Source organism: Propithecus coquereli, unplaced genomic scaffold (genome assembly GCF_000956105.1).
Source record: "Propithecus coquereli isolate 6110/MARCELLA unplaced genomic scaffold, Pcoq_1.0 Scaffold69, whole genome shotgun sequence".
Taxonomy (NCBI): Eukaryota; Metazoa; Chordata; class Mammalia; order Primates; family Indriidae; genus Propithecus; species Propithecus coquereli.
The window spans coordinates 7,006,692-7,030,305 of NW_012152951.1; the positions used below are offsets into that span (position 1 = coordinate 7,006,692).

Genomic DNA, 23,614 nt, shown 5'->3' on the forward strand with positions numbered 1-23,614 from the left:
GGTGGTAGTTGTGTTCAATTCCTAATTCCCTAATTTCCTAGTTGTATAATCCTAGGCAAATTATTTAATCTCTGTGCAATTTCTTTATCCATAAAATGGAGATCATACAGTATCAACTCAAGGAATTGTTATTAAAAGTAAAGCAGACAATGCATGTCAACAACTGACCAGAGCAGTCAGAGTAACCGCTTAATAAAATTGGCCGTTGTTATTATCAGCTACGGCTAAATAAACTTCGGGATCTGTGACAGTCTACGAGCTGAGAAATAGAGATTCTAACCCAAACCTGGCTTGAAAGCACATCTGAATTTCACTAATGGTATTACATTGTTACTTAAGGCTTAAACGCTTAAAAAGTTTGAACGAGGGTCATAGAAATAAGCAACGAGACAAAATCTGCATTTTCACTGATATGTTATTCTGGTTCAAGATTTAGAGTTCCTAAATCATACCGTTCGTAAATTCTTAAAAATCTAAAATTCTCAAGCACCACTGAAATATGGAAATAGGTCATTACAGAGAATAACTTTGCAGGTGTCTGCTTCCAGATATTTGCGTCTTCCCATAACACTGTTAGTCAGAAGCTGTCATCCAACCTCCCCTGCCCTGACTTACCCCAACTCTCTCCCCGCTCTGTGAACCCCCTAAAGGTGGGGGGGCTTCAGCCTAGGTCGCTTTCCCTGTGGCGGCTCTGCTTGTTTCCCAACTAGTTCACACCAGTTGTGCTTATTATGCTCGTGTAACATACATAAATATTACATTAATCCATGAAACAGGACTACCGTGAGAATGGCTTTTTTCTTATGAAAACCAAGAAGGATGCTTTGGAAAGACCCAATAAAATGAAATCACAAAAAATAAATTTGCTGTAGATTCCATGTGTGGACAAAACCTGAAAAATTCTACACTCACTGTTTTGTAAATGTCCTTCAGTTTTCTTGCTATTGGGGAAAAAAAAAAACCCAATCTGGAAAGAATGAACTATAGGTGTGGCTTATAAAAGACAGACACTTTGGTTCTCCAATCAATGTCCCATGCTTGAAGCAAATGTCCTGATGCTGCATTGAAAAAAAAAAAAAAAAAAGGCAAAAGAATGTATTCTTACATGTTATACATTGAAATAAAATGTTTAAGGTAGATTTTTGTGGACTGTCTGTTTTAACAGACTTTTTAAATTAACTGAACTATTGCCAGATACACTGCTATCAGAGAGAGGTTTCTACAACACTAAAACAGTTTATGTCTAAATTTATACCAATATTTCTTCTACTAAATTCAAACTATAAACATTTTTTATGTTAAATTGCACACAGAAAACTTTTTAAATAATACTTTATAAAAGATAGAATATTTAAACAAATTATACAGACAATAAAAAACGAAGAGGAAGCTGAACATCATTAAGGAGCTCTGGTCTGTTTTGCTGGTTTCCTTTGATTCAGAAGCAGTTTAGCACTTACCTAGGAAGTTTTGGTAAATTATACTACCTTTAGAAATTCTATGAAAATAGTAACTTAAGAATATAAAATTCAAAGGTCGAGGCAACTAAAACATAATAGGAGAAAAATAGGAAAAATGGAAGATAATATATTTAAACAAATTATACAGACAATAAAAAATGAAGAGGAAGCTGAACATCATTAAGGAGCTCTGGTCTGTTTTGCTGGTTTCCTTTGATTCAGAAGCAGTTCAGCACTTACCTAGGAAGTTTTGATAAATTATACTACCTTTAGAAATTCTATGAAAATAGTAACTTAAGAATATAAAATTCAAAGGTTGAGGCAACTAAAACATAATAAGAGAAAAATAGGAAAAATGGAAGATAATGTGTGATAGTTTAGCATAAAATTAATCATCCACATACCTGTTTTTGATGTGATAATATATTGCAAGAGCTACACTGTAAAATAAAATGCAGAAGTTCAATGTTTCATAAGCATATCCAAGATCTCATATATTATCTGACATCAGGTTTGAACATAAATATTTAGAAATAATAAAAAGCCTAATAATCTACCTGAACAGCCCTATGTCATTCAGAATGCTGATCAAGAAAATGTACTCTTCAAAGTAAATCTATCTGGTATGCATTCCCAAGAATTATTAAATCTTTTCTGGGAACAACAGAACTTCAAGGGATATTCAGAGACAAATTGCTCTTTCTATTCAGAAATTTTAAGCTTTCCTCACTTGTAAAATACAGCCATGATATATAGAAAACAAGTGATATAAATTAAACACCTTTAGAAATCTTCAACTTCATTATCTACTAGTTTAGAAGATCAGTGGTTTCTTTGTAACTACGAAAAAAATATGACTATCACCCACAACGGTTTGCTATTTTTCCTCTTAAATCAATAACCTCTTGGCAATCTGCTCAAGTTATTCATTCACAGGCTGAAGTGGTACCGTAACTTTTATTTATAGCACTACCTTAAATTCTTTATTTTACATTTTAAAAGATCTTCACTTAATGTACATTCCCCTCCCCTGAATTTTTTTTTTAATAATGTTTTTCTGGTTATAAAAAACATGTATTATAGAAATTTTGGAAAATATAGAAAGTATATAGAAAAATAATCCCTCTGCCCAAAGATAAGTATTAGCTTGAGATATTATGTGTGTAAACAAAGAGGTTTGCATCCTACTTTATCCCTATTATCACTTTTTGATTAAAATATTCAAAAACATGATTTTAAATGGCTGAATATATTCCATCATACAGTTGTTGAGTAATTTACTTAACCATTTCCCTACAATTGAACATTTAAGTTTTCTAATATTTTGCAATGATAATACCATAATGGACATCTTCACAGATAAATATTTGTGCAACCTATGACTATATTATGTCCATAAGAAAGCATCCTGCAATTATAATTACTTAATCTAAGGTATAAATAACAGCGAGGCTCCCAACACACATTGCCAAACGTTTTTCAGAAAGACTACACCAGCGTACTTCCCCACCAGCGTCTGTTTCACCTCACACTCGCCAAGACCGACCTTAAATGCTTTAACGAAGTGTTCTCCGACTGGATAGGTCAAAAAGTTTACCTTTGTTCAATCTGAGTTTCTTTAATCCCCTATTAAGTTCGCAGGGTTTGACCAGCCAACTTTAAAAATTTTCCTCTTTTAAAAACTGCCTAGATCCTTCCACTATTTTTGTTTTACATTAAAATTTATCGAGGAGGCCAAAAATTATTTTTTAAGCTTCCAAGAACGCAGCTGATTGGCTGTCTCGGACTGTGCTCTTGCTCTCTCAGAGCGCAGAAACTGCCACCCAGGGCACCAGCTTCGAGACAGACAACTCAGCCCAAATATTTCCACCCACTCGGCCGCGCCAGCTGGCAGCCTTGGGCAAGCCCTTGGATTCCAGAGGTTTCCCTGTGACTTCACGTGACAATAGCTAATCTCCCTCTATCCCATAACGTGCATTCTTCCAAACCTCTCTCTTTCCATATTGCTTCATTCAAATGACTTCAGCTAAGTGTTGAGTACTGGTGAGCAAATAAGTGGTAAGTCATCGTTTTTCTCCCAACATCATGAAAAGGATCTCAGTGATGAAGGAATTGTAACTGCGGTGAAAGGGCCTCAGAATTAAAAAAATAATAAGGTTTGCAAAGTGTTTTCACGTTAATAGCTCTGTAAGAGAACACAGTAGATGTTACTGATTCTATTTTAAAAATCAAAAATTTCAGGTTCTGACAGCAGATTGTCAGGATGTCTGACATATAATGATGTTGTGCCCTTTGTTCTACCCTGTTGTCTCTGGGAAAAGGGGAGAAATCACTGTTTTATTCATTTAATAGTCATGTGGTAATGACTGCTTTTCTAATCTAATGTCGGATTTAAATGAAATGTTTCATATGATTGGGTTTCGTGTAGTGATTAGTTTAGTATCTCTGAGAAAGGAAATGTTTCCCTCCGCCCTGGGTGATGCAGCACAGGATAAACGCCACTGGATTGGAGTCAGAACAGCCTGGCTTCCAAACCTGCCTCCCTCCTTCGCTCCACCTCTTGCAGCCTTCCCTTCCCCATCTATCTGTGAAACTGGGATAATAATATAACCCACACCACAGAGCTGGTATTAGGATACAGGACTTAGCGGGGAGGGGCTGGCTGCAGGGACGTGGAGGGTGGTTGGCGAACGCTAAATTCATACCACAGCTGTTGGCATTTAGGGGAAAGATGGGAAAATCCAGTCTCAAAATAAAAAATCATGTCTATAGAAAGAAGGAGCACAGAACGAGTGCCCAAATTTTTTATAGTTTTTCTTTCACTGCTAGACCAGCACTCAACTCTCTATCCCAGCCACAACTAGAATTTGCAAATACGTTTGTTAATCTGGGCAATCCCAATTTACAGGTGGGTGGGTTGCCTTCCAAAAACCACGTTACATACGGGTTGTTTAGAACTCGGAGCATTCTCTCACAGGAACAGGTTGTAACTGGTTTTCAGGAAGCAAGTTTGGCCCAGAAATGCTCACTTACGCCCATCATGAAGCTGAACTGCAGTGTTAATGATTTTACTATCAATTTTGATATCACAGGTGAGGGGCCAGTGGGCCTGGATTTAGGGGAGGCAAGGAAGCAAATAAGAATATAGGAGTTTCCTTTTGACAGGCCCTGGGTAGGGTTCAGGCCCCACTCTAGAATGCGATGGCATCTGGATTCGCATCCCCCTGCCCGTTGGCACTCCTCTCCTTCTGAGGACCCCTTTCCTCTCACACTGTCAAAGTCCCTTGCTGAAGAACTCCCCCAGGCCTGCTAATACCCCAAAATGTTTTTTACTCTTTAGCCAAACCCAGCATGAGACGCTGGTGTTTCCTGGGATGGATTCCGATGGTGCTGCTACTTCAGGTAGGGCCCACCCTGCGCAGCTCCCAAGGTATGTCTTTAAAGCAACTCAACTATGACTGTGGGAATTTCAAATTTAGGAAGTGCAGAGAAAATGTCTTTGAGTCAGGGAAGCCACGACATCTGCACTGACGCTGTCTCCACAGCAGCTATCCTAACTGTGCCTGCCTCTCAGCTTCTCTGTCCTCTACATGCTAACCCACAGTTGATTTACAAGTTTCAAGGGGACCCTGAAACTTTTGATGGGGGTCGGGGAGGGCAGCTGTCCTTCCATCAGGGGCCTCGACCCTGGCTGCCTGTCAGAATCTCTAGGTGGTTTACAAATCCAGATGTTCACACCACACCTCAGACAGATTCACTCTGGATCTGCAGGGAGATGTCGAACGCCAATGTGTTTTTAGGCTCCCAGGTGACTCCCAGGTGCACCCAGGGCAGGAACTAGTAATTTGCACAGACACACATTTGTAACTTTAGGCGCCTGCACCTCCCAGATTTGACCAATGAACTACCAAATTGTCGCTTAGTTTTCCCACCAGGCTCCCAAGTGTCTAATGTTACAAGCAGTGGCAATTTTAAGAGGTCCAATGGTGAAAGCATGGAGTATCGAGTCAGATCCACTCGTGAATCCCAAGAGCCCCCACCTCCCCTGCTCTGCTCTGCCTCCCTCCCTGTGAGAGGTACCCAGGGTCACAGGGACGCAAGCAGCTCCGTTCTGGGCTCTTCGGAGCTTGAGCAGATGCCCACGGCCGTGCGGCACAGGGCTTCCACTTCCTGCACAAGTCCTGATGACTTAATCTAGAAAACACTTCCAAGAGGTCCTGCACCTCCCATCTCCAGCAGTCCACCACAGCCCAAGGGCAGAAGTGGCTCGGGCAAGGTCAGGCATTGTGGAGCTCAGACACATCTCTTCCCAGCTGAGAGTGCTGCCTGCTGGGTCTGCGCCCACTAGCTGTTCCCCTGCCCTCAGATGCCAAGGCAGTGAGTGAAGATGCTGTATTTCCAAGAAAATGTGAAACCCTGGAAATGTGCAACCCAACAGGTGAGGTGAGAACTGTCTATAAACAAGTAGCCTCCATCCAAGTGGCCTTGTCTTCCACCTTCCACCTGGCGTGGACACCGGCCACAGAGATGGCTACCGTCCTCACCGCCTGCCTGTCATGCGTGGCCACGCTCAGAAGTGGGCTTCTAAGCCTGAAAACCTGGCCCTTTGAGATGGAGGGATACTTCTTATTTAGAAATGTAAACACTTATTTCATATACTGACAGGCACTATTGTTAAAATATCACAGGTTTTTCACAGCTGAGCTGCTGACCACAGACCCCAACACACCAAGTTCTCAGTGGTCCCTGCTAAGGGCTGTTATTACCACAATGCTAGGGGGGGACATTAAAGGAAACACCAGTGCTCCCTCCCTCTTAAAATAAGGAAACTGAAGCCCCCAAAGGGAAAGAATTTTATCCAAAGACTCCCTTTCCTCCCTCTCAAACTCAACTTTAAAATATGGAACTAACGGCCCACAGAGAAGGGACCTACCCAAAGCCTCCCTGTCGGTGAGAGGACCAAGGTCAGAACTCAGACCTCCTGACCAGCGCAAGTACACTCGCTACGCAGAGGCCGTTCCACTGCAGCCCTGGGTGTTAACTGGGAACACAGGAGCCTTGTTTTACTTAGAAGGCAAAAATATTAGCCAAGTTACACCAGGACGGCTTCAATAAAAAGCAATAGGGTAGAAAGTAGGCACAGAAACTGAAAATATATTTTGAGTAATCTACACTTAATTTAAAATTTTGGACTTTTTTGTGTAATCTGCATAAGTATTTTGAACACCCGATATTTTAACTACCAAAAATCACTTTTAAAAAAGATTTCTTGAATTGTCAGTTCCCCCCCCACCCCTACCCCCCAAATCCTACCACTCCGAGATCTCACAACCAACTAGCTTAGCCATCATGTTAAGGAACAGAGAAAACATTCAGTTAAGCCAAAAAAAAAAAAAATCTGTATACCCACCATTTAATTGTATACTTGAGGTTTGGCTGACTGACTGTGCTATCATCTAGGAAAATAGTGGAGCAGGAGCTGTATTTCCTTGCTATTTGTCCTGGAGGATGCTAGAAAACAATGTCAAAAAAACAAAGGTAATTAGACAGGGCTCCAAATTCTTTCAAGAAACATCATCCCCTTACCTTGATGTCAGACCACAGAGGAAAGACGTTTAGCAAGAAGGGTCAACGCCACCACCAAGAACAAGAACAGCGCAAAAACACTATTCGGAAAATGAAATTCCTTGCCCTTCCACATACACCGTTCACCACACCACTCCCAGTCCCAAACCTCCCACGTCAGGAGAATAGCAAATTCTTGTGATCAAGCGTCAAAGAATGTGTTTCAGAATCAAAAAATCACCTGCCCGGGGCCCGTGTGAAACATGGATATACTAACAAAAGCCCGTGATTAAGGTGCGCCCTGGTTTCCTGCTGTAAAAAGCAAGACAAGTGTCCGCTGTGCTCATTTGCTTTACTCCCGGGGTACAGCTGATTTGGAGGCCATAGAAAATGCAGACAACGTTAATTTAGAATCTCCTGGTTTATCTGCTTGAATTTCAGCAGGCGAAGTTATAAAGAAAAGAAAAAGTATTCCTTTGTTAGGGACAAAATACTTTTTAAAGAGGAAGATTATCTGATACTTTTGAAATTGCAACCAACGGATGCCCATTAGGTAGTGTGCTTGTGTGGTCTTATGACTGGTTCTTTCACAATTGGACAAATTTTGAGCTCTCTAAAGAACTTTAGAAAAAAGAACTACTTCTGAAAGACAATGGTAAAGAAAACAGAATTTAAATTATACACTGATGACAACTAGTTGAATGCTAAATAGATTGTTGGCAACTGTGTGGGCAGTATGATTAGTAGACATCAATATAGATAATTCTTGATCAAAGGTGAATTAGGGAAAAAATCGAATCACATAAACAAGTTTCCACTTGCCTGATGCTATGCTAAGTGTCATTTTTAGCAACAAAAAACCTGATCCCTTAGGAATCATAAAATCACATGCCTGACCTGCCCACCTCCAACAAAACCTTTGGTATACAGTTTATGAATATAGTAAGGAAGCTTTAAGGCTAGAGTCCAAATACTCCGTTCAATACTTTAAAATTTACTTCCCATTTAGTTAAGGTTTCCTCTGTAACAAAATTATAAAAATCTTTATCAGCCCAAGAAATATATGAATAATGTTATAAACAGAGTCTTATCTCAAAACTACACAGTAGATACTTTAGGGTATTCAATTTCTTAAACCACAGCCAGAGGGCGCCGCACCTGAAGCGTTCTAACCTTCCCTGAGCACTGGTTTTACATAAATAGCATACAGGTCAGAGGGAAATAACCAGAATCAGGAAATCCAAAAGCTACGGCTTGTTCTCGAGCTTCCCTTCTGAGGTCCACACTGTTGTGGGCCTGTGTAAAGAAAGGGCCCGCAGAAAGCGTGTGAAGTCCAAGTCACAGCCCAAATGTCAACTTTAACACGGCATTCTCACATCTATCAAAGTAATCACGACGTTCCCATTAAAACAATCCAAAGGCATTAAAAACAATTCTCTTCCTCTTTTTAAACTCTTGTAGTAATCACATGCAAGTCCTCAAAACTCAGACTCTAATAATGGCTATTAATGTGGGTGGCAAACTAAAGATTCTTATGAAATTTTCCTTACAGATACAAAATCTACTACAAACAAAAATCTCAACAAGTACTGTTTAAAACAAAAATCCAGTAATTAATTGAATTTTTCCAGTTTTAATGAACTTTTAGAGATATGGGATAACTTTAATAATCCTAACAATGAAGGAAAAGGACAATAATATATCGCTTCTATTTCTTGTAGGGTTTCAATTATTTCCTCTGACACAAATTCCTTCCAGATTAAAATGTGATGGGACTTGCAAAGAACGGACGGTTTCCCTAAGAAAACACAAGCCACGACGTCAGGGAGAGGAGAGCCGTGATGCAGCCAGGTGGGAATACAGACCACGTGCCCTCGGGATCTAAGGACTGCCTTTCGAGCTAAGGGGCAGGAAACCCCCCGTGTGCACAGTCCCCCAGGGTCAGAGGGTTAGCTCAAACCCTGCTGCACCGTGCAACCAGCCCAGGGGCTGCCAACTCGGCTTTCAAACTATTTAACAATTTCCGGACTGAATAAAAATTGTAAGTATTCAGTTTTAAAGATTTTAGTTTCAGGGTGTCTCACCACTCTAAATACCATTTGGTACAACAGAAGCACCTACCTTAAAAAAAAATTTAAAAAATAAATAAATACCATTTGGTCATTACGTCATTTGTTGACAGTTAGGACTACAAGATTCGTGGAATGTAAACTTCTCTTGAACTGAAACCCCATGTCACTAAAAAGATCAAGTAAACTGGAATCTGCCATGAGAAAAGCTCTTGGCCTCGGGGCTGTCTCTGTTTTGGGTTTTGTTTTGAAATGTTCCCCTAAGGGTGTGGCGGAGGGAAGATCGGATGCCTTCCGCCATGCAGCGCCATCCAACAAACGATGCGCGTCCTGTGACCTGGACAGCTTCAAACCTCTCCAAATGCCTGAGAGTACCAAGGAAGCACTATGTATGTTCGCAGAAAAGTGTATGCTCATTAGCTACTTTTAATAAACACCTGTGTGCCAGAGAATTCTGAGTGTCAGTCAAAATAATAATTTAGTTGCTCCATGGTTCTGACAAATTGGTATGCTTTTGCATGGGGCGGGGAGAAAGGGGAAGGAGGGGGGAGAAGAGAGAGACACACACCCACTTGAGTTCCAGTCTTTGCCAGTAAGTGACATGGCATGCAGCGCACTAGAAACACAGTGGGGCACAGTGGCAGAGGAGACAGATGCTTTGGGGTCACGCTCCTGAGAGCGAATGTGACTCGGCCAACACTAGCCGTGTTACTTTGCCTCCCTCTCTGCCCTTCAGTTTCCTGATCTGTAAAACAGAGATGAAAACAGACCTTGCCTCATGGGGTCATTGTGAGGAGTTAGTATCTGTAAGTGCTCTGAGCAGGGCTGGCACTCAGGAAGGACTACATATCAGGACTGATCAAGCAAAAAAGGCATTAACATGTCACAAAGTGACAGAAATGCTCTTTATGCCTAATGTCTATAACATTTTAGAAGAACATAAAAGAAAATGTCTAAGTGTTTTACTTGACAAGGATGGTCTTAACGCTATAGGCAGCTTAGAAAGACTGTCCCGAGATTAACGAGTGTCTTGGTGAGAGAGCAGATACTACAGAGCCAACCGCGACGAACTCTGCTCACGTGGGGAACAGAGAACAGTGCGATGAATGAGAAGCCCAATTATGGATTATTTCTAAAGAAATACACTTTATATCCTTGAAATACGTTTTTTACAAACTAAGTTATGAACAAGTAGAATGACAGAATTTTAAAGCTAGATGGAGACAAGATCATCTAGACCCTCTATTCACACAGTGTCTATAGTGCAAAACCATCTGATTTACATTAAGGTCCATTAACACACGTTGTTGGACTACATATTTAAGAAGAGTGTTAAAGAGTTACCACGTGTCCCAAGTAATGAGACTACCCCTTTAGCTAACTCCAATTTTGATGTCTGTCAGATAGAAAGTCCTCCATCCATCGCCTCACCCTGTACCCCCAGTAGGGAGTGCACGTCACAGAGAAATCAGGGCCACTAGCAGTGTCCACTCACCTTGCTTCTTCCTCCCTGGCAAACGAACTGAATCTGCCATACCTCCCCCTCACCTCGCGTGGAAGGCTTAACCTTCTCCAGACCAGCGCTCATCAGTCCCTCCACTGCAAACTTCCTTTCTGAATTGGCTCCCACTCCACACTCCCTCCCCATTCACAAAGAACTCCAAGTGGGCTGCAGGTGTCTTGGAGGTATAGACTGGATCATCTTCTTGAATCAGCGGATGATGAGCAGCTCCACCCCTGGGACTAGAGTGCTCACACCACTGCCACCAGCACGGGCAGTCTGTCTCCACGATGGCAGCCACTGTGGCGCAGCAGGAAGGAGTGTGCCATGTGGTGACGGGCTGGCAAACGGGAGTCACAGCGGGGCCTGAGCCGGTGGGCAGTGAAATGCTGACATGCTCAGGACATGCTCAAATGGGGGCAGGGTTGCAGAACCAAGGAGCCCAAGCTCACAGGGATGAGACGCTCTAGACAGGTGAGGCAAGAGTGCAGTGGAGGCCAAAGGCCTAGCGCTCAGATGCATCTGAGTAAACTCAGGCTAGTTACTTGTGGAGGACAACCGTGCGTCCTGGCTTGCTGAGCACAGTCCTCGCTTGCCCCTGCTGTCCTGGAGTAACCCATAATAGCAACCCCTTTCACAAACACAAGTGTCCAGTTTGGGCAATAAATTGTAATTTATAAGCCTATCACCCTAGGCTTAACCTCCCTAAGCTTCAGTGGTTTTATTCATAAAATACAGATGGCAGAACCCACCTCTCATCGCGGTGCTATGAGGACTCCATGGAATGACATCTGCAAAGTGCTTAGCACATAAACAACACTGAAGTCTCTGTGCTTTAACTTCCCATCTGTAATGACTGGACAAAACTGTCCTACCTGCATAGACTAATACCTGTAACGTGCTCAGCACATAGATGTGCTCAATAAATATTAAACCACTGTGCAAACCCGGAGCTCTTATGAGCGAGAGCAGGCGCACTCACTCAGGAGAGCCCCACACACTCAGATGTCACTGGGGCTGGGAGAGAGGACAGCGCCATCATCATCTCCCCAGCGCCACCAGGGGCCACAGAGACACAAAGATGAAAAAAACAAAACAAAGGAAAAACCCTACTCTCTGACCTCAAGTTGCTCACAAATATTCCATGGAAAGAAAAAGAAAGAATGGGCAGCTTTCGCAGGATCAATTTTCTACAGCAAGGAAGGCTAAAAGGTAGGAAAAGCAAACAGCCACTGAATGAAGAACAGAGGTGGACAAAATCACTCTCCATGAAAGCAGAAAAATAAACCAACTTTAGATCTCAAGAACAAACATGGGATAATGCAATCTGGAGATAGAATTCTGCTCTATTCTGAGTCACAACGAAATAACGACATTCATAATTTACTTCAATCCCAGGTCAAATCTTGGCTTCATTATGGCTCCCTGCATTGACTCTCCAGTGAGAAGTACTTTTTTTTTTTTTTAATAGTTCTGGCTCTGAGGCAAAGTCCAGACAAACAGCCCTTCAGGCCTGGCATCCCATGAGGACGGAGCTGCAGGCAGGGCTGCCCGGCGCACACTCCCTCAGGGGCCTTCTCCTGCACGGCGACTGGCACAGGTTTATTACCGCCCGAGTTCCTTCTGCAGCTATAAAAGAAATGAAGGTTCATTTTCCAAAATACTTTTTCTACTTTTACTTCAGTTTTTGAATGCAAAGGTCAAATATATTCCAGGCTGTGGATTGCAGGGTAGGGTAGAGTAAGAAATAGGCTTATTCTAGGGAATGCTGAGTGTAAGGTTGGATGGATGTTTATTCAAGTGGAGGTCTTAACATTTTTAATTTACTCTACAGAAAGACTCAAAAATGGGTTGGACTTGCCCTGGAATGTAAGAAATTCAAGTTTCTTTCCTACTTTGTTAGAGCTCACTCTTCCACATAATTAGTAAACTGTCGTAGAAATTCCAATGTGTCAAGTATTTGGACAATGCAGACGGTTAAGGACCTTTGGCATATCCCATTTCCACTGCCATTCGTAACTATCCAGTGAGGTAGGCGAGGCAAGTGGCATCATTCCTTGTAAAGGTGACTTAATTAAAGCGCTTCACCAGATGACACCATAATTCGGTACTGCAGAGAAGTATCCAAAGAATCAGAATTCAGGCCACGTGACTTCTGATAAAGGGTTCTTGCTACACCAGGTTGTTCTTAAGTAACATACCCTCACATTTTTCTATTAGTCAAAATTTTACTGGTTCCAACAAGTCACTTCTTCTCTTGGGAAAAGTTTAAAAAATTAAAAACCAAAGGAAGTAAAGAAAAAATAAAAGCATGCTTTGAAGAAATAAGTATCTTATTGCTAAATAGAGTTAAAAATTGAATTGATAGGACCACAAACAAAATATTAAAAGCCCAAAACCAGCTATTAATACTTAGTAAAACCATTTGGCAAGTCCTGAAAACATTAAATAAAGACTTGTCATATGACTCAGGAATTCTACTCCTAGGTATATGCCCAAGAGAAAGCAAACATGTGTCCACACGTTTGTCTGGTAACAGTTATCGCAGCATTATTCATAATAGCCAAAAGGTAGAACAACCCAAATGCTCATCAACTGATAAACAGATAAGCAAAATGTGGTATATCCCTAAGTGGAATATTATCTGGCTGTAAAACGGAATGAGGCTCTGACACATGCTACAACATGGATGAACCTTAAAAACATTGTGTTAGGTGAAAGAAACCTGTCACAAAGGCTGTTTATTATATGATTCTATTTATATGCAATGTCCAGAATAGAGGAACAAACAGAGGCAGAAAGCAGACCAGTGGCTGCCAGGGGCTGGAGGAGGGGAGGGAACAGGGAGTGGCTGCTAATGGGTATGAAGTTTCTTTTTGGGTGATGAACATGTTCCAAAATTGACTGTGGTAATGACTGTACAACTCTGTAGATATACTAAAAACCACTGCATTGTACACTTAAAAAGGTGAATCTTATGATATATAAATTATCAATGCTGTTTTTAAAAAAGTAAGTTTTTCATAAGAAAAAAAATAGTCAAAGACCAAAGTCAAGAAAAAGCCCTATGGGGGCCAGGCACAGTGGCTCATTCCTGTAATCCTAGCACTCTGGGAGGCCGAGGCAGGAGGATTGCTTGAGCTCAGGAGTTCGAGACCAGCCTCAGCAAGAGCGAGACCCCGTCTCTACTATAAATAGAAAGAAATTAGCCAAACAACTAAAAACAGAAAAAATTAGCCGGGTATGGTGGCGTGTGCCTGTAGTCCCAGCTACTTGGGAGGCTGAGGAAGGAGGATCGCTTGAGCCCAGGAGTTTGAGGTTGCTGTGAGCTAGGCTGACGCCATGGCACTCCAGCTAGGGCAACAGAGTGAGACTCTGTCTCAAAAAAAAAAAAAAAAAAAAAGAAAGAAAGAAAGAAAAAGAAAAAGAAAAAGCCCTATGGGATAGACCGGAATTGGAAATTTAGAGTACGAATTGGTGATTTCTTAAATGTCTATTTCCTAGCTTTGCCTGCTGAATGGGCCTAGAAGCAATAACACCCCAGTAGCAATGAGCACACACAGTGTCCAGAGCTTGGTTTCTAACACTGTTTGCCCCTAAAAGGAAGCAGGGCTCCCTGGAGAAATGGCTGACTTCAGCACTGAGGCAGGCAAAGTACAAGATGAGCCCAGGATATCTTATTGTGCCAAAAAGCAAAGCAGTGCTCAGGAAAAAAAGGGGGTGGGCACGTCACAAGAACACAGAACCTACCTGAAAAGACTGCCAGGAGCCAAATCTAGGACACTGTGACCATCAAAATATTTAAGGATAGGAACGAACTATATGTCATTGAAAAAACAGAAATATACAAGTCCATACTGAAGATGGATGGATGGATGGACAGATGGGAGGAGAAGTCTCTCCGTTAAAGCAGAATGCCAACAGACAGAAGTGGAGAAAGGGGTAGGGCTGCAAAATTATCATTTTGTAACCAAAATAATAAAGACTGGTTCACACAACATTCTGTAATCAACAGATGCTAACTCTGGGGGGTGGGATAAAGAGCAGGAGATTTGGGTGGTCTTAAGGTGTCTGCTCACAGACTGCTTGTTACTTGCAATGGGAAAACCAGTAAACACACAGTGGAGAATCCAGACAACATCATGCCTGGTGACCAAATCGGCACCACCAGTGAGGGTCAGAAGGATGCCGTGTGCCTCCAGATCTGATGCCCTGAAAAACGGGGCAAGGGAGCTGTCCCCTTCCGTGTCATACTCCGACTGTAAATGCTGAACTGAGTTCTACAGACAAATCCAAAATGAGGAATGTTCTGTTAAAAAAACCACTGGCCCTGTATTCTTCAACAATGTCAATGTCGTGAAAGACCAAGAAAGGCTGAGGATCTGCTCCAGGTTAGAGGACATTGAGGGGCACGCCAGCTAAATGCCACGTGTCATTCTAAACTGAAACTGGTACCAGAAAAACATGCTGTAGAGGACATTATGGGGCCACCCAACACAACTGGAATATGGACAGTTAATTCAAAAGAGTTGTATCCATGTTAAGTTCTTGACGTTAGTAACAATACTGTGGTTACACAGAGAAGAGCCTTGGTCTTAGGAAATATACAGTGGAGTATTAGGGGGCAAAGGCAGGATGGAGACGACCTGCCCCCAAACAATTCAGAAAAAAATAATACAAGGTAACAACTGAGGATGCATAGAAAGTGACAGAACACTGGTTTAAAACTGATGAATCAGAGTGAAGGGTATATGAGAGTTTTCTGTATTATTATTACAACTGTCTCATAAGTTTGAGATTTTTCAAAATAAAAGCTAGAAACATCTATATATGACAAGTCAAAGAAGAGATGACACAGATGCTGAGGGAGGAGCCTCCTCTTCGAGGTTAAGGGAAATCGACTCCACTTCTTAAAGGGCTTTTCTGACAAAGTCCCTGCTGCAAATAGAAAGTTTGCTCCTTCCCAGACTTCCCTTTTTCCCTCTCCTCTCTCACTGCAGAGGTCCCTGAGCCATGTGAGCACCAGGCGGCGGTCAAGAGCTCAAGAACTCGTGCCGGCTCTTTCAGGGATGAGATCCTAACACCACACACAAGAGACTGGGGCTTCAAACACAGCAACTCCCAGGGAGTTTTCACGATAAACCACAACATGGGCTCAACGACCCCTTCTCTTGTTGTGTCTTAACAAGGACAATGTAGTTTTCAAAATGACCTTCTACAAAGGCACCAGGGAAGCAACGCCACCCGTCAGCCGCCCTGTACTTGCATGGACCATTACACTGTACGAGTGCTGCTTCCTTTGTGCCTGGTAACAAGATGGAGAATGACGGAAGGAAGAGCGGGCGGAGGAGGAAAGAGGACAGGGTAGGAAAAGAGAAAGGCTCCCACGGACATGAACAACATGCTCGAGGACTGCCATTCTACACAGACTCCTCAGCTGCACCCGCATTTGTGTGTGTGTGCCATTATCATTTCTGGACAGTCTATAAAAAGAAAAGGAGGAAGGAGAGGGGTCCAGAGAGTGGGGAGGAGGAAGAAGAAATAAGAAGAGAGAAAATAACAAAGCACCTATTGCATTTCTACATCCTTGCTGGAGTAGAACGAGCGGTCTGAGAACCAGAGCATCTAAGGTTCCCTTAGTGACATTATTATCATTTTGCTACTTGTCTATAAGTTTGAAATTATTTCAAAATAAGAGGTAGATTTCTTTAATCTTATTGGATTTTTTAAAAATTTCACTGAGATTAAAATCTGAGTCTTTTTTCACATCCTCCAAGTATATGTTATTGATACTAACATAGCAGTTGCTCAATAAAGTTTCGTTCTATTAAGAGCAAATCTCCCAGAGGCAAAAGCAAGGTTTGAAATTGTTTAAATTTCAGTGCCTGTATCTAGCTCACTTCATTCCTTGACTTTTATGGCTTACAGATGGAGATCATAACCAGAATATTTTACCAGCCATTTTACAAGGAATCCTATTTTGTTCTCAGAGTTAAAAGGCAGAAATCAACTTGAAATTGAACTATTTAAGACGAGCAAAAACTATTTAAAAGTCAGTATTCCCAAAAGGAATTGAACAGAATATACTCCTCCCAGGGAATCTTGGTCTTAACAATTATGAAAAAACTATGTCATACTCAAAATACTAGAAAGACTTTCATCACTTTTGATACTGAACTTGGAAAAGTAAATAGAATTTACTTAAACTGCAATGGGCAACAATATTAATAATATCAACATATTTATACTGTGCAGTGCTATAATTAGATTGCAAATCACCTTCCCTTCATTACCTCATCTGAGTCAAGCAGATGTGGAATTATGACCCATTCCTATGAGTTAAGAAAATTGAGAAGTCAAGACTTTTCCAAGATCACCTAATTAGCAGGTGGTAGGAATAGGCCTTGAACAAAGTTCTTCTGGCACCAAGTCTGGCTAACAGTGTGACTTTTGCTTAGCTGGTAAATAACACTCTCTAGGCGCTTTACTTCCTCATAAAGTTTCCAGAACCATCACCTGTCTCAATGTTGGGACAAATCCTTTGATTTTTTGCATGAGAATGACACTACATAGTATCCCCAGTTTGGCCTTCTCATTTCAAAGTGCATCTAAGACAAACAAGATGTAAAGGAAGCTGGCCATTCAACTCCCAATTCATTCTTTTTTAACATTGTTTTTTTTGACCAATTCACTTTAGGTACGCTGTCACCAGGTGGCAGGAGGATATCATAGAAAAATTGGTCTAAGGTAAAAGGCATGAGTTTTCCCTAAGTTTCAAGAGTGATTCCGGACTCCAGCCACCTACAATGATGTCACCTGCAATCTATAATCGGAGATTTTTCACATTTTACTTAAAAGATTCATTAAAATCACTAACATTTAAAAAAAAAAAGCAAAACCAAAACCAAAACTTCAGCAAATTTTAAATAAAGTATAAACTTTAAATAAAGCCCTTATACAAGGGCTTTTAAAAATACCTGTGTCTCTTTCTTTAATATGTACTAAATTTTCCTATAACTATCAATTCTAATTACATCTTAAACATAGGTGCTGATTGGAATATTAATCTTTATAATTCCCCCTGATTTAACTTGCTGTCAAAACTCCCAGAGTGGTTTATTCTCAAGTGCTTTGAAGTTTTAAAACCTGTAATGATTCTTTGACAAGCAGCCTCCTTTCACTTAATCCTTTAAGTCTCTCTTGGCTGTCTGAGCCAGTTAAAGGCCCAACTCTTTTTCCAGCCCCAGGTTTCACTCTCTACTGCCCTTTTCCCTGGATCAAAGTTTGTTCTTTTCACTTGCTAATATGTGCTATTTGCTGGGAGCCAGGATACTTCCCCTGTAGTTATCATCGTCCTGGGATAGAGCTGGACCACACCCACCCACTGCTCTCAGATGGCTTAGCTACATCCATTGCTTTCATTTATCTTAAATGATAGCCTCTTTGTAGATTACCTGAGCAACATGTACAAAGTAGGTTCTTCACAAACTTGAAGGAAAATTACGGAAACATCCCTCACAATAAAGCAAATGAAAACCAAAAGGTCTTTTATAAGCAAGAGCAAAGAGTAACTGCCATTCCGAGTTCAACGAATTAAACCATAAATTTTGTAACTGAGATCCATATTCAGAAATGAGTCCTATAGACTGTCCTATAAATTAAACTCTAACTTCAGCTAAGCAAGCTAAGCAACCTCTCCTGCACAGAAACTGGTGTCACTGTCTCAGGTGCACACAGAATGGAAGCTAAGAGGGGCTCTAAATCCAGACCATCCAGCTCTTAACCCTGGCTCCATTGTTTACTTGGCTACCTTCGTTGTGCCTCAGTTTCCTCGTCTGTAAAATGGAATGCTAAATTGTACCTACCCAGCATGGCTACTGTGCTAACTACATAAGCAAGTCCATTACACCAATTAGAACAGAGCTTGGCACACACACTTTAAAGCACTTAACAGAAGATACTAATCATCATTATTCCTTGTCCTTCCCTCCACTGTTCTAACTTAATACATTTAAGTCTCAAAACTTCAAAAACACAGTTGATTTATTAGCCTAAATGAATCTGCAGGTAATCTCACTCCAATTAGATTTCAGTTGGTTGGCCTGGCACACTCCGACAGCTTTTTCCAGCGTAGGCAGGACTGATGCGCCCATTTCAGTGAGGTCTGTTCACGGTTTGGAGGGACATGCTGTTTGTCACAGGGTCATCTGTATCATAAGACACTTGGCCCAGAGATTGCTTTTACATAGGAAGAGGTGCATCTGAGTGGATCTCAACAACTGTGTGATTTCACTCTTTGGGTCAGAAGATGAGGTTCTGCAGAGGTTTGAAGGCTGGGCTGGGTTACTAGCATGCACGGCCCACCATTCTAATCCACGTGCTGGGTCCCACTGATGTACTCAGGGTGTGGCAGGTGCCAGGACAGGGCTGTGCAGGACACAGAATGTGAGGTTAGGGGGGAGCTTGTAAAAACAGATGTGCAGGGGGAACCGTGAGAGCACACCTCTGTCTCAGCCACGATCAGCACAGAGTGGCATGGACAATCCGACTCCTACGCCCCCCTTTCTTTAACACACCTTCAGCGGAGCTGCAGCAAACAGGAAAGGCGGCTGCAGTTTCAGCTCTTCTCTTTCCCTTGCAAGCTCCTTGGCAAATGTGCTAATGAGTGGGAAAGTGCTCAAGTGCACCCAAAAGGCAAAGAAATGGAAGCCAGGATTCAGAGAATGAGTCTCAATCACTCAAATTTCCATATCCAGGTACACACTGCTTCCAAAAAAAAAAAAGTCCTGACAATTTCCATTGTATTTTCCTCATGATATACATTGTAATTTCACAGATGCTTTACATAAATGCTTCCAAATTTAAGTGGCCAGGGGAGAAGTCATGGATTGTTTTAAGAATATGATAAGAACTATAAACCCTCTGATCCCTAGAAAACTGTTTTTGCACATAAGTACTGACACTGACTACAAAGGCATCACCAGTCTCCTAAGGGCCGAGCATGGTGCCCTTGAGTGCATGGTCTCTGCTTATGAATTTCTTTCCAACTGCATTTGGTCAAGATTTTCAAAGGGCAAGGAATACAATATTACAGCTTTAAGTCTCTTTAATACACAGCTTTTGGGCCAAGTATTTCAAGATCAGCAAATATTTATATGAAGACTGTCTAAAATCCTGAGAAAGACCTTTGTTCGGTCAAATACGTTATTCTTGTTTTCAGGATGAAGTTTTACAGCATACTTATTTTGATAATTTACCTAATTCATCATTCCATACCTCTTGGAGATAGTTTTCTATCCTAAAGGGGCACGTATTTAAAAAGAGCAGGAGCGGTGGCTATAACATGCCTGGTGGCAGAGCTCGCCATGGGGTGCGGGGTGGGGACTGGAGCCAGCCAGCGGCACCTGCTGCTTGAGGAAGAGGGATGAAGTATCTCGATGAGGGACCTCACACCTGGCCACCAGGGGAGGAAGATACTGCTCAGAATGGCCAACTGACTGGACTCCGATTTTTAAAACTCCTTTTCAAATTAAAGTGTTACCAAGATTATCCTCTTTCTTGGAGCAACAAAAGAACACGAAGACTCTACTGGACCCACAAACCACAACTGGGGAGGGGAAAGAGTGCGGAGGCAGACAGCCTCACGGAAAACAAGTATGTGCTTATTCAAATGGAACTACGCTACAAGAGAAAAATTTGGCATGAGGGGAAAGGAAGGAAAGAATTAGAAATTAAAAAGAAGTGGCTTTCACTTGGACCTGCTGTGTGGTGTTTGTTGTGGTACTGTTCATGCACATTGTCCCATGAACAGCAGCAGTCTAGGGCTTCTGGAAAAACATTTGGGACAGTGGATAAATACCGGGTGATGCTTGTCCAGTTACAGACCAAACTAAGTGGAAGTACACTGCAACGTTCTTCATGTTCTTCCAAGTAGCAACAAAATACCTGAACCATTTTCATCCATCACAGTTACTTAAGCTCTTTACACTGTACAGTTATTAGGAAAAACACAGGGAGACAGCTTCACTTACATGGTTAATGAAGAGACTCTTGCGTTTTTCTCTCACTGTGAAAACAAAAGATGCAACAGAAATGTTACATGCCTGCATGCCAACCCCTCCCAGGTTGCTGAGGACTGGGCCCTATGTCGTGGTCCCATCCTTCCACCAACCAATGTACCCAGTTTTTCATTTACCAAATATAAGAATATGGGACCTGCACAAATGCAGATATGACCTTGGCTAACAGCAGGAAATATACGTCCACTTAAACAACAGCACCCTAACAAAATAACTGCAGCTGAAATCAATTAAGGGGTAACAGATTTCTATCAACTGAATAAAAGATTAATTAGTAAATCTCATAAAACTTGCACGCATCCATTAGTTTAATATGATTAACAAATAATAGGACTATTTATTTCTAACCCAACCAGACCCATAAATGTCCATAGCATACACGGGAAATATAAACAACAACAACAATATCCATAACAGCATTAAGGTATAGGAAGATGTTTGCTTCTCACACTGCTGTCTGCACGTGTGGCCTGCGCAGCCCAGCCCCCCCGGATCCCCCGAGCTCAGTGTTCCTCAGGACAGGAGCTCTCAGCCCCAGAGCAGCAGAAGGGTGTTGGGGAACCCGAGGAGCCTGCAGTGACCCAGCATCATCGAATTCTGCATTTTCTTTCCTGCCAAGACTCACTTTTGTGGGTGTGACACATTTATTCAGTAGTTTCTGTAGAGGACACAAAGAATAGGTTTCCTTCAAGGATGTGACATCGTAGGTCACAGGGAGCCAATAATGCTACCTCGGGCACCCTAAAAGATAGTATGGGAATCTAGCTTATCATCTGAGGAGGGTTTTTCCCCTGCAGTCCACGCCCCCAAAATAGATTCACTACCATTTTGCAAAAGCCCTCCAGGTGATCTCTTGGAGGCGCTTGTTTTGAGGAATTGTTTTCCTATCATTCATATGCTGTTCTTAGATTCACAAGGAAACATTTCTCTTTTCTGTAGAGGTCCCACCCTCTCTGGAATGACTGCTTTCCCCCTTGCTATCTCAAAGATGTTCCAGATACAAAAGCAAACACTAGTCTGAGGATACTGTCGGGTACACTGAGAGAGACTGACAGATAGAAGGTGCCTACACCAAGCCATCAGATGGACCCACGTGCAGGTGCTACTGGCCTGCTCCCGTCACAGGACAGAAGGTGAGCGCCACATGCAGAGTGCCAGGTGCCCTAGCCGCACCCGAGGCCAGCCCAGCACACACAGAGCGCAAGTGCACAGGGAGCAGTGATGGGCTGGGTCTGCCACACACAGCGTGGAGCGGGTGACTACTCTGACCTGACTCCACACAGTGTCCACAAGTGAACCGTAACAAAATGAGGGTCTGGCCAGAGGCGCTGGGTTTTAGCCTACTGGCATATATCGTCTGTGTGTGTGCGCATGCAATGCATGCATGTGGATTCACGTTCACGTGTGCACATGTATGTTTTGCTTAAATTATTTCAATACTAAACTATTATGCAAGTGGCCAAGGATCAGAGTATAATGATATTTCTATGGTGACTTCCCATTGGCTGAAGGGATATGGAAACACCTTCTACGTGGGCCACAGAGATGGCAGGGTGTCCACTAATCTCTGCAGATAACACTTAGCTCTTCCAAGAGCATCTCAGTGATAGGTTTGTGCAACAGAGACTTTGTATCTCCCGATGACGGGAACCACCTCCCATAATAAGGTCACCCTGACAGCTTAACAGCAGCCCCTGCCTCCAGCAGACAAAAGACATCTATGCCCCAAGAAATATTAGAGCTTCCTATGTGGGAACTACTGAGAAAATTAAGGATTATTCAAACATAGAAGGCTGAAATGCATAACCTTCAATAGTTTTGACTGAAAGGTTTACCAAGAGAGCTTTAATACAGCAACAACAAAAAAAACCACAGTAGACAAATGGGAATATTGTAAAAATGTACATCGCCTACAACGATCAGTCTCGGGGAGGAATCAGGCCATGTCCATGAACTCCAACTGGTTGCAGTTAGAATGGTAAAAAACAAACGTTTACTAAGACTATGACAAAACACCTAGGATAAGCTGTCCAAATCTAATACGGAATCTCTAAGGCACTCACTGCTTTTACACAAATGAACACCTACATACCATTCTAGTTCCTTCAGAGCAACTGGGCCTACTGAATCCAATCTGAAACTCAGGGCTCCCAGGTCCTGAATCAGGTGGCACTTCCCTGTACTGTTTTGTAATAGCCCTTCTAGAGGGTCCTTCGCAAGATGCAGTCTGCACAGTGTCTGAGAGGCTTTTCCACACATGCATGCCTATGACTGATTTCCCTCTGGAGTGTCTTCTGAGCCCCCAAAACCACCCCCGGTCCCTACATAGGAAGAATTCCTAATAGTCATGTTTGGACTAGGTGACCCATTTCTCTGACCATACTGCCTGGATCAGGATGGACGGACTAATTCTCTCTTCTGGGAATTTGGAGTTCGAGCATACTCGAGGTGCTAGCTCATCACCGCTAGTGCTCTCAGTAAAGGTACGTGAACTCAGGCACGGGGTGCGTGCTCATCACCTGCTGCACAGGAAAGAGTTAACACAGATCTGACCGCCATCCTTGCAAGGCAGGCCCTTGGCTGGTATCTGGGAACTTGGATTTGGGAGGGTCCTCACCACTCCCTGACTGGTGAGAGCGGCTTACTGTCCCTAAACTGTCTGCACAAACCATATGGTCTATGCCGAACATCTACTTTCCTTCTGGGAATCTGGAATTTGAGTACATACGAGACAGAAGTTTCCTACATGAGCAGCCCTCGATAAAAACCTTGGGCTCTGGGTCTCTACCAATGATCTTCCCTGGCTGACAACATTTCACAGACGTTTTCACCCCACATCCGAGACTGGGAGTAGAAAGCAGCCTGTGCGACCATGGAGGCTGTCCCTGGGTTCCTCGGGAACTCGCCCTCGCACCTTTGCCTTGTACCGATTTGCTTCGT

At 42.4% G+C, this 23,614-nt stretch overlaps 1 protein-coding gene across 1 annotated transcript in view; it reads right to left on the reverse strand.

The window, feature by feature from the left end:
* The window catches only part of CCNY (cyclin Y), a 39,061-nt gene extending 18,401 nt beyond the window's left edge, over nt 1-20,660 (reverse strand). Inside the window, exons 1-3 of the mRNA XM_012660961.1 lie at nt 20,627-20,660; nt 6,871-6,971; nt 1,865-1,900 (exon numbers count right to left, since the gene is read on the reverse strand). The gene's annotated coding sequence lies outside the window, so the exon portion shown is untranslated. The remainder of the gene's footprint in view (nt 1-1,864; nt 1,901-6,870; nt 6,972-20,626) is intronic.
* Nucleotides 20,661-23,614: the final 2,954 nt, after the last annotated feature.